Raw genomic sequence first — 12,351 nt, 5'->3', positions numbered from 1 at the left:
TCATTGATGCATGTTCATGAATTCTCATTTGCCAAACAAATGAGAAAAATTCAACTCTCAGACTTCCTGGATAATATGTATAGTTTTTACTTTCAGATTTCAAGTACACTGTGCTTAGCAATGGCATCCCACTCCAGTACTCTTGCCTGGAAAATCCCATGGACGGAGGAGCATGGTAGGCTGCAGTCCATGGGGTCGCTAAGAGTCGGACACGACTAAGTGACTTCACTTTCACTTTTCATTTTCATGCATTGGAGAAGGAAATGGCAACCCACTCCAGTGTTCTCGCCTTGAGAATCCCAGGGATGGGGAAGCCTGGTGGACTGTCGTCTATGGGGTCGCACAGAGTTGGACACGACTGAAGCAACTTAGCAGCAGTAGCAGCAGCAGCATGCTTACATTCTATAACTTAACTCTTTAATGCCTAGGGGAAGACGAACCTATGTTGTGATACAGGCAAACTTTTAGGTTCTGAAACAGAACTTGTTGTCTATTAGCAGCCCCAAAGAGCTCTCAAAGTTTAAAAATTTTGTTGATTAGAAATAAAATTTCAGTATCCTATTATGGCAGCAAATAAACAAAAGAGGAGGCGGTACAGGAAAATAGAAATTTTATACTGGTATCTTGAGCCCTCATACCAGTTTGATGTTTGAAGCAAGTAATTTGATTCAATCAAACATATTAGTAGAGAATTAGGAACAGTGGTTCCACAAGGAATTTGTAGTCTTTAGTAATCTAGGGATAGGGACAATATTGATGTGCCCTGCTTGAGGGAATTATACCAACCTGATCAAGATCATGGACTTGGAAATCATAGAGGCCTCAGTTTGAATTCCTTAATCTGTTGCTTGACCTCTCTAAGCCTTCCTTTCCTGTTTGGAAAATAGGGATGCTAATAGAAATTATATATGTGACTGTTGTAAGAACTGACAACACTGTATTTGATAGGAATTGACAAGCACTTATCATAGTTTATGATATTATGAAAGCTCAAAAAATTGTGTTTCATGATAATTATGATTCAGGACTGTTTTCCAGGATGGAGTGATACTATCCACCCCTTCAACGATGAACTCACTGGACAGGGGCTAAGGTTAACTCTTATATTTCCAGAATAGTGATTAGGGGTGCTCCAAAAGATGTTGGAAAATTCCCCAGTTATCCTTGAAATGAACATGTTTCCAGTCCATAACACAAGATAACTGCATTATAAGACATCATGTTGAAGGGAAGAAAATTATTGAAGAGAACTGAAAAAACAAACAGCTAGACTGCATCCCAGTTTCTAAATAGTAGAGACCACTCTTGCATAGAGAGGGACAAAATGATGCCCCATTATTTAACATAGTCAATGTTCAGCAAAGCAAGGAGTGAATTTCTTTTTTATCTGTTGTTGGATGACAAGGCTAGTTTGAAAAGGACAACGAAATGTATATTAAGAAATCAAGAGATCTAAAATGTGTTTAATTGTAGAGATGCTAAAAGCAAGGCAAAATGTGTGTGCCAATAGTGCAACTTGATCCAAACTGCATTTGGACTGAGCCTGTAATAAATTGTCAGAGCCAGCCTTTGCATTCACTTAAGCTAATACCAAGTGTCTCATTTCTACAAAGTAAATCACAGTGGCTTTGGTACTTTATTTTCCATCTTGTGTATAAGTAAACTGCAGGATCAATTGGGAGGTAGAATCAATCTGCTATTTATTACCTTGAAATGTGACACCCTATTTTAAGTGCCCTATTCCCTTATGATTTTGCTTGAGAACAGTATTATGTCCAAACAATATAGAAACCAGCTTTACAGCTCCTGGGTTTTTTTACATCAGCCTGGATGGATTTATATTGTATATAACTTTCAGAACCTAAATAAGTTACTTAGTGGTTTTGAAACAAGCATGTAAACGAGGAAGAGTCATTTGGGATTTTGGGAGTCTTAAATCTTAGCAGAATGCACTCATGACCAGAGCATTTTTTTTTTTCATCATCAAAAAAAAAAAAATATGTGTAGGACTCCCATTGACCCACCGATCATGGCTTAATGTTCCAAAGAAAATAAATAAAAATCTCATGTCTAGGGAAAAGAGTTAGGCTTCATGGGGATTCTGTCATCTTGTCATTACACTTTGCAAAGAAACCTTGGCCTCTAATTTATGGGTTTCAGAAAGAATGCCTCCTCACACTGCTGGGAGGTTGAAAGGGCAAGAGATCTGATGTATATCAGAAAGGTTAAACCTAATCTTTGTGACCTGCCACCCGCTTTTCCTGATTAAAACATGAGGCACTGGGGCCCAGCAAAGATTCTTACTCTAAAGGACTGTCTGTATCTTAGTCCTTGATCTTAGTCTTGAGTCTTGGTTTATTTCAAAATGGTCATTATTGGGCTTGGTGGTGACTGCACAGAAAGTCTCTAGCAAGTGTGATAAAACATTTTTAAATGCCCCAAACTGAGTTAGATGAAACTGAAGAGAAACCGACAGTAATGAAAAGCTGGTGACAAGCTTGATCCCCATAAATTTGTATTTTATTAGGGCTTAAACTTAAGGTTAACCAGAAAGAGAAGGGAAGAAAAGAGACGAAAACCTTAAAGGTGGTTCAAGAAAGATCACGGCAACATCAAGTTTCTCCTTAGCCAGCTAAGATGGCAGTGGACAGTTTCTTTCTTTCCTTCTCTATAAGTGTGGACACTCCATTATATGTAAGTTCTTAAACCTTTCATGATAACAGCATCTCATATTAAATTCATCCAGGACTTCTTGGAAGGTATACTTAAGAAGGAAGGATGGTTTCTTCCTTTATAATAGTGTATTAATCCTCTAATATTTCAGGACGCAACTCACTTTAGCCTCTCCTTATCCTTCAGAAAGCCTGAACTGTATATTCTAAGCTTTGGCATCATCTCCCATGGACCAAGTCTTTTAGGACAAAACATGAATTAAAAAGGCATTAATATATATGCTGTGATGTAATTTAAATCAGAGGGCAATTGTATGTGTATGAAAAAGTTCCTTTTTTTCTCTTCATCCTTTTAGACCCCCAAAACTTTGTCTAAAGCAGTTAATGTGTTCTGGGATTTATAGGAAAATTTATTATCTTAAAGATAAAATAAAATTTTACATTGTATACAGCCTAGGACAGGCTCTGAGAATAAACGTAATTCTCCTAAATTATAAGGAAACATAATTTCTGGGTAAGTTCTTGTATCACTGCCATGTAACCTTCAGTCAACCTAGAAATCACAAGGGACTTTTGATTCTAAACAGTAAAGTTCGAGAGAGTCTTATAGCCACAGGGACAAAATTCATAAGTTTACTTAAAGACAAAATGGGGGTGGGAGTGGGAAATGAACAGAACACAAAGACAAACTAGTCATCTCTTATCACAGGAGCCAATGTTAATTACAACATCATTGCACATGTATATCCGCAAGGAAACTTCTGCCAGTTTAGAAAGCATGTACCTATATAATCATAAAGATATCTTGGTTATTTATCAGCTGCTTGGATCTTATCCTTTGCCTCAGCAAGCAAGTCACCGCTCTCATTTTATTACAGGCGCTCGACATAATCCAACATAAAGAAGAGGGAAACGTATGGGACCTTGTTTGGACTTCTGTAATGAATCCTTCAGAAGGAATACTATTTCCTTCAAAAATTCTTCTGGATTTTATTGCAGTCTGTTTGTGTATTCTCCCCAGTAATCACTTGAACAATATTCATACTGGTAAAATGACTTTGAAGGGTTCTTGCCTCTGAGAAAATTGCTGATTGACAGGGCATGCCAGTGATTAAGGGTGTTCTTGTATAGCTGGGCTCCTCTGGCATACTGGCTGCTTCTTGCATGAGGAGGGTGTAGGATGGCCTCTTTCCCAGAGCCCAGTGCTCCTCCCCATTGTTGTTTTGTTTGGTTTTCTTTTCAATGAAAGATTTGCCACTAGTGATTCTCACTCTCCATCTGCCAAAATCCCTTTCACTCCTCTCTGGTACACAAACCAGAGGTTTGAAGCTGAGGGCCCATGTGCCAGGTTTGGCTCACAGCTGGGTTTTGCTGGTTGTGCACAGTTAAAAAATACTGCTAAAAGAATGTGTAAATGCTTAAAAATGATAAGTTTTCACGTCTAATGCTGGATTTATAGAGTAGTTGTTAGATTTTATCCCCCCAAGCCATGGAAAACACTGTACCAAATTTTCCTCTTGAAAAATTAGAAGAACTAGCAAGCTGGGCCCACCTTCCTGCATGGCAGCCAACCTCATCCTGCATGGTGAAGGGTATTTAAATGCAGCCCCGTTATTTAGGATAGTTGATTTTAATCATTGAAGTACCCACCTGGCCCTTTTATAGGCACTGGATTTGGTGTCTATATCTGAGATAACCAGTTCTAGAGATAAGGAAGTTTGTTTGTTGTTGAGATTAAGCAATAGACATGTGAATTTCAATTTGTTTCATGTTGCCTTTAAAGTTTCTTAGAACTCCTTTTCCAGGCATGCCTAACTCTTCTAAGAGATATTTTGTAGTTGTAATCTTTAAAAATAACTTATTTGAGGACTTATGTGATGGTCCAGTGGCTAAGACTTCAGCTTCCAATGTCAGGGGTGTGGGTTCAATCCCTGGAGCTAAGATGCCACATGCCTTATGGCAAAAAAAATCAGAACATAAAACAGAAGCTGTATTGTAACAAATTCAATAAAGACTTTTTAAAAATGGTTCACATCAAAAAGTATTAAAAAAGCAAAAACAGACTTATTCATCTTTCCCTCCCTCAGCCCCAGACATGAGGTCTAATACCATGCACTATGTGTATTCTATGATTTGATGAATGAAGGAGTGAGTGAGTGAATGAGACTCTTGTTAGAGGCTAACAGAATTTACATCTGATACGTATATGAAAATATATTACCTGAAGACTTCCTCTACCTCTTGCTCTAATGATGACTGCTGAATCTCTCCTTTAACCTATACTCATTCCTCTGAAACCCCAGTGCCAAAAACACGAGGCATGTAATCCTTCTTAGACAAATTAATTATTAATAGTTAATGAAGTTTCAAAAAGGGTAGCTAACTTCTACTGAACATGAATGATATACCAGGCACTGATCTAAGTACTTTCTATGAATTAACTCAAAACTTTAGTACCATTTTACACACGAGAAAACCACAACAGAAAGATTTTTTTTTTTACCTGAGTCTAGTAAAATTTGGAACTGGCCTATGAACCAGTTACTTAGGCTTTGGTTTTTATTTGTTCATTTCTGATTTTGGCTTTATAAATAAGGTATTATTTTTTGAACTGCAATCATATACTGGCTATGCATCTCTGTAGGGGAGGGTATACTTCCTTAAGCCTGACTTCATTGTCTCAAGCAGTTTAATCTTACGAGTAAAAAATGTAAACGTAACTAGTATGACTGAAACTTTAATTTTAAGAGGATTTTAAAGAACCAGTGGGCAGTAGGAACAGGAATCACATGAGCCCAGAGTATCTGGCCTTTACAGAATTGCTCCTTTTGATATAGAGGCTCTTGGTATTGTTAGACGATGCTAACTGCTGTCAGTAATAGACCCAGTCTATATATATAATGGCGCAAACGTAGAAGTATAGTTTTCCCTTATGTAGACTTAGGTAGGCATTCTGGGTGAAGGGGGCAGTTCTCTTCCATACAAATATTCAGGGATTCAGACTGATGAAGCCTCTTTCATTTTCAACCCATTATGTAAGATGTTGTGAGAATACTGCCCTTTCATCTGAGCAGAAGCAGAGAGTATAGAGGAACCCACAGATGAAGGTTTTATGGACCAATCCTGGAAGTGACTCATATCACAAAAATAATGTGAATTTTATTATTTGACCACGCCTAACTTTAAATGACGGAGAAGGCTATGGCATCCCACTCCAGTACTCTTGCTTGGAAAATCCCATGGACAGAAAAGCCTCGCAGGCTACAGTCCATGGGGTCGTGAAGAGTCGGACACGACTGAGAGACCTCATTTTCACTTTTCACTTTCATGCATTGGAGAAGCAAATGGCAACCCACTCCAGTGTTCTTGCCCGGAGAATCCCAGGGATGGGGGAGCCTGGTGGGCTGCCATCTATCAGGTCGCACAGAGTCAGACACAACTGAAGCGACTTAACAGCAGCAGCAGCAACTTTAAATGAAGTCCCATGGACGGAGGAGCCTGGTAGGCTGCAGTCCATGGGGTCGCTAGGAGTCGGACACGACTGAACAACTTCACTTTCATTTTTCACTTTCATGCATTGCGGAAGGAAATGGCAACCCACTCCAGTGTTCTTGCCTGGAGAATCCCAGGGACTGGAGAGCCTGGTGGCTCGGACACGACTGAAGTCGGACACGACTGAAGCAACTTAGCAGCAGCAGCAACTTTAAATGAACACTGAGAAATGTAGGTTTGCTGTTTGCCAGGAAGAACAGAAAACAAGGACTTCAGTGGACAGTTCACCATCATCTCTTATCATTCCTGAAGTGGAAGATATTTATGTAAGGAAGATTTGCCTAGACTATATGTTTAAGAAACACCAACATTATACAACCAATTCTCTCAGAGTCTTTGAAAATTTGTAGGCATACTGTATTTTAGAAATTGTGCTGAGAGGTATCTTTGGAAAACACTTTAGTACCAGCAGTATGCACTGAAAGATCAACACTCTAAAACTCTAGGGAATAAATCTTTATAGAGAATATTAGAGAATTTTTTAAAAACTTAGAGAAAACAGAATATTTTTTCAGAGTCCTTTCCATACATCCCAAATTAACAGATATAGCTCTAGGGTCACTACTAATGCAGTCAGAGCTTTGGTCAGTTTCTGCTTCCTTTGTAGGAGGCAAGAGATAGCAAAACAAAATTTCATACATTTGACTTTTGATATTGATCGTGCTTCCCAGGAAAATTTTATTTTATCTTTGTTAGTTTGTCTTGCTTTTCCGTGAAGTCTTAAGAATAAAATGAAGGAAAGACAAATTGTGAAAACTTGGTCAACCTGAAAATTTATCTATTGGGCATTCCTTCTTTGCTTTAACTGGCAGAAACTAAGACCAAATAGAAATTTTTCTGACTCATCTTCAATTTGATGTTTTCATACCACTGTTTGTCTTCTGATGAAAGCTGTGTAGGACATCCTTAGCTCTGAGAGTATGGTCTCTAACTATCATTTCCACTGAAGAAATGGTTTATTCCAAGTCTTATGGGCAAATAAGGTCTATTTCCTTAGCAAGGTATGCCTAGACTAATATTTTTATTCAAGAAAGCAAAAAAGATGTAAAAGATTACTGAGTTTATGTCAAAAGGACTCAGAAGTCAGAGAACTCAGAAGATTCCGAATAGCCAAAAAATGGGATAACTGGAGCATTAAATGCATAACAAGTACAATAGATTGAATATATTATAAATGCTGAAATCCATGAGATCATATTGTTATGAAAACCACCACCCAAACACATAAATAGCTAACAACCCAAGTCTTAGTGTTCATCTTTGGATGTTGATAGGAAGCACATTATTTTGAAAAATAATAAAGAAAATAATTAAGCATTGGTCCTGCATTTCATCTATGAATTGTTCACTAAGGTAATCAAGTAGTTAATTATTAATGCTGCTAAGTTGCTTCAGTCGTGTCCAACTCTGTGCGACCCTATAGACGGCAGCCCACCAGCCTCCGCCGTCCCTGGGACTCTCCAGGCAAGAACACTGGAGTGGGTTGCCATTTAATTATTAATAGTAAATGGCAATTTCTCTTTATAGAAGTATCACAGCTTCTGGAACAAATGAATGATAGAATTAGAACAGCACTGTTTTGTGGTCCCTAATGAGATAATTGGAGAAGGAAATGGCAAACCCACTCCAGTATTCTTACCTGGGAAATCCCATGGACAGAAGGGCCTAGTGGGCTATAGTTCATAGGGTCACCAAAGAGTCGGATACAACTTAGCACCTAAGCAACATCGAGTAATGGGTTTAGGTACTAATTATCAATGACTGCTAAGACCCTAGAAAGAAAGACACCAGATTTTAGGTGCCTCCCATTGGAAGAATACATTTCTGAAGAAGTAACCTTGAGGATGTTTTGTTTTGTTTTTTAATTGACTCCTCTTAAATACAGAGAACAGAATGGTGGTTTCCACAGGCAGGGGTAAGCACTGAGGGAAATGAGCGAAGGTAAAAAAAAAAAAAAAAAATAGCAAGAGTCTCTGAAATTTTAGTAAAAGGCTTTAAAAATATACTCTATTTATCTTTCAATGTCCTTTAAAATTTCTGTATTCGAAGTTGCTTATGAGATCAAAGCTCTGAAAAACCCCTTTTCCTAGTGATTTGCTATGCTTCCTGTTATTGTGTAACGTGCACTGTGTAGCTTCTTTAGATTTCTTTGCCTTGGTGGTCAGGAAGCTCAAGTTTTATGCTTAATTTAGATTTTATTGCATATAAATTCCTACTGAAAAAATTTAATATGATCAGGTCTCTAGAAATAGCTACCAACATACTAGAAATGTAGGGAGCAGAGGAAATCTTCAAAAACACCGTGGAAATATAAACAGTAAAATCCAAATTGTGGGAAACACATAGGACAAATAATATGGTTTCTTCTACAAATGAATTGCAAAAATATAGCTTAAACTAGTTGTAAAGAGCAATCAAATACAATGCATGAATGTTGCATGGATCCAAATTTAAATAAAAACATATTTACTTTTATGCAGAATTTATGAGAGAATTGGAGAAATGTGACTACTGATTGGCTATTGAATGTAATTAAAAATGATTGTTAATTCTGACTGCAAAAGTGGTATTATGTGTGTGTTTTATGAGTCTTTATATTTTAGAGATACATGCTAAAATATTTATGGCTCAAATTACATATGCCTGGGATTTGCTTCAAAATAACTGAGGAGTGAGAAAGATGAGGGTAAAATGAGATTGACCATGAAGTAATAATTGCTAAAGATAGGTAATTGGTATGAGGGCTCCTTGTTGAATAAATGTTTAAAATTTTAGAAGTTTAGAGAGAAAGAAAAGAAAAAAGAAATGAGAATAAAAGAAAAAAACAAGAGTGGTTAAGAGGGAAGGCTCAAAGCCAAGCTGCCTGGGGTCAAACCTTATTTTTGTCATTATGAGTTGTGTGTTCCCAGGCAAGGGGGTCCTGACAATTACCTAAGCTTCTGCTACCTTGGATTCCTGACCTGTAAAATGGATTTAATCATAACACTCGTTTCTTTAGGTTGCTGTTGTTTTTTAATTTATCTAAATCTGTGGTGAGTCTTCATTGCTGTGCAGACTTTCTCTAGTTCCAGATGGCGGGGGCCACTCTCTGGCTGTGGTGTGAGGGATTCTCACTGCGGCAGCTTCTCTTGGTGCAGAGCACCATCTCTAAGTGCAAGGCTCAGCAGCTGTGGTACCTGGGCTTAGTTGCTCCACAGCATGTGGGATTTTCCTGGACCAGGGATCAAACTGGCGGCCCTTGCATTGCAAGGTGGATTCTTAACCACTGGACCACTAGGGAAACCCACTCATTAGGTAAGAAATAAGCTGGGAAGCAGTTTGTACATTTCTGACATGAAACAGATGTTTGTAAGTATTTGCTATTATTATAATTATCATTAGACACACCATCATTAGGCATGGCTTTAGACATGCCATTTACCCTGGAACTGATCGCGTCATGGGGAGCACATCCATGGTACCAGGGCAGGCTTTGGTTACCTGAACCAGAATGGACCCCTGTGGGCCTCCAAGGTAACCAAATCTTCTTCGTTAGCCAAGATGGCACACAGAATTTAGGCTATAATTTCGAAACCTGCTCTCTGGGCTTTTGGTGTTCTGGCTTCCCAATTCAATCCGTTTCCAGTAACACATTAACCCTTCATCCATTCTTGTCTTTGTTTCTTTGCTTTTGTTGATATCTCATCTCTTCAAGAAAATTAGAGATACCAAGGGAACATTTCATGCAAAGATAGACACAATAAAGGATATAAATGGCATGAAGTTAACAGAAGCATAAAATATTAAGAAGAGGTGGCAAGAATATGCAGAACTATATAAGAAAGATCTTAATGACCTGGATAACCACGATGGTATATTCAATCACCTAGAGCCAGACATCCTGGAGTATGAAGTCAAGTGGGCCTTAGGAAGCATCACAGTGAACAAAGCTAGTTGAGGTGATGGAATTCCAGCTGAGCTATTTCAAATCCTAAAAGATGATGCTGTGAAAGTGCTGCACACAATATGCTAGCAAATTTGGTAAACTTGGCAGTGGCAACAGAACTGGAAAAGGTCAATTTTCATTCCAATCCCAAAGAAAGGCAAGGCCAAAGAATGTTCAAACTACTGCACAATTGCATTCATTTCACACGCTAACAAAGTAATGCTCAAAATCCTTCAAGCTAGGCTTCAACAATATGTGAATCGAGAACTTCCAGATGTTCAGGCTGGATTTAGAAAAGGAAGAGGAACCAGAGATCAAATTGCCAACATCCATTCAGTTCAGTTCAGTCGCTCAGTTGTGTCCGACTTCTTGCGACCCCATGAATTGCAGCACACCAGGCCTCCCTGTTCATCACCATCTCCCAGAGTTCACTAAGACTCAGGTCCATCGAGTCAGTAATGCCATCCAGCCATCTCATCCTCTGTCATCCCCTTCTCCTCCTGCCCCCAATCCCTCCCAGCATCAGAGTCTTTTCCAATGAGTCAGCTCTTCGCATGAGGTGGCCAAAGTATTGGAGTTTCAGCTTTAGCATCATTCCTTCCAAAGAAATCCCAGGGCTGATCTCCTTCAGAATGGACTGGTTGGATCTCCTTGCAGTCCAAGGGACTCTCAAGAGTCTTCTCCAACACCACAGTTCAAAAGCATCAATTCTTCAGTGCTCAGCCTTCTTCACAGTCCAACTTTCACATCCATCCATGACCACAGGAAAAACCATAGCCTTGACTAGACAGAACTTAGTCGGCAAAGTAATGTCTCTGCTTTTGAATATGCTGTCTAGGTTGGTCATAACTTTCCTTCCAAGGAGTAAGCGTCTTTTAATTTTATGGCTGCAATCACCATCTGCAGTGATTTTGGAGCCCCCAAAATTAAAGTCTGACACTGTTTCCACTGTTTCTCCATCTATTTCCCATGAAGTGACGGGACCAGATGCCATGATCTTCATTTTCTGAATGTTGAGCTTTAAGCCAACTTTTTCGCTCTCCTCTTTCACTTTCATCAAGAGGCTTTTTAGCTCCTCTTCACTTTCTGCCATAATGGTGGTGTCATCTGCATATCTGAGGTTATTGATATTTCTCCTTGGCAATCTTGATTCCAGCTTGTGTGTCTTCATACAGTCAACACCCATTATATCATAGAAAAAGCTAGAGAATTCCAGAAAAAAAAATCTACTTCATTGACTATGCTAAAACCTTTGACTGTGTAGATCACAGCAAACTGTGGAAAATTCTTAAAGAGATGAGAATACTAGACCACCTGACGTGCCTCCTGAGAAATCTGTATGCACGTCAAGAAGTAACAGTTAGAACCAGACATGGAACAATGGACTAGTTCCAAATTGGGAAAGGAGTACCTCAAGGCTGTCACCTTGCTTATTTAACTTATATGCATAGTACATCATGTGAAATGCCTGGCTCGGTGAAGCACAGATTGGAATCAAGATTGCAGGGAGAAATATCAATAATCTTTGGTATGCAGATGACACCACCCTTATGGCAGAAAGCAAAGAGGAATTAATGAGCCTCTTGATGAAGGTGAAAGAGGAGAGTGAAAAAGCCGGCTTAAAACTCAATATTCAAAAAACTAAGATCATGGCATCTGGTCCCATCACTTCATGGCAAATAGATGGGGAAGCAGTGGAAACAGTGACAAACTTTATTTTCTTAGGCTCCAAAATAACTGTGGATGGTGACTGCAGCCATGAAATTAAAAGACCCTTGCTCCTTGGAAGAAAAGCAATGACAAACGTAGACAGCATATTAAAAAAGAGAGATGATACTTTGCCTATAATGGTCCATCTAATAATCAAAGCTATGGTTTTTCCAGTAGTCATGTATGGATGTGAGAACTGGACAATAAAAAAGGCTGAGCACTGAAGAACTGATGATGCCTTCAAACCATAGTGTTGAAGAAGACTCTTGAGAGTCCCTTGGACAGCAAAGAGATCAAATCCGTCAATCCTAAAGGAATCAACCCTGGATATTCATTGGAGGGATTGATGCTGAAGCTCTAATACTCTGGCCTCCTGATGTGAAGAGCCGACTCATTGGAAAAGACCCTGATGCTGGGAAAGATGGAAGGCAGGAGGAGAAGGGGACAACAGAGGATGAGATGGCTGGATGGCATCACTGACTCAATGGACAT

This window comes from Budorcas taxicolor, chromosome 18 (assembly GCF_023091745.1).
Source record: "Budorcas taxicolor isolate Tak-1 chromosome 18, Takin1.1, whole genome shotgun sequence".
Classification (NCBI taxonomy): Eukaryota; Metazoa; Chordata; class Mammalia; order Artiodactyla; family Bovidae; genus Budorcas; species Budorcas taxicolor.
The sequence above is the reverse complement of the archived record's forward strand: the minus strand, read 5'-3'. Positions refer to the sequence as shown.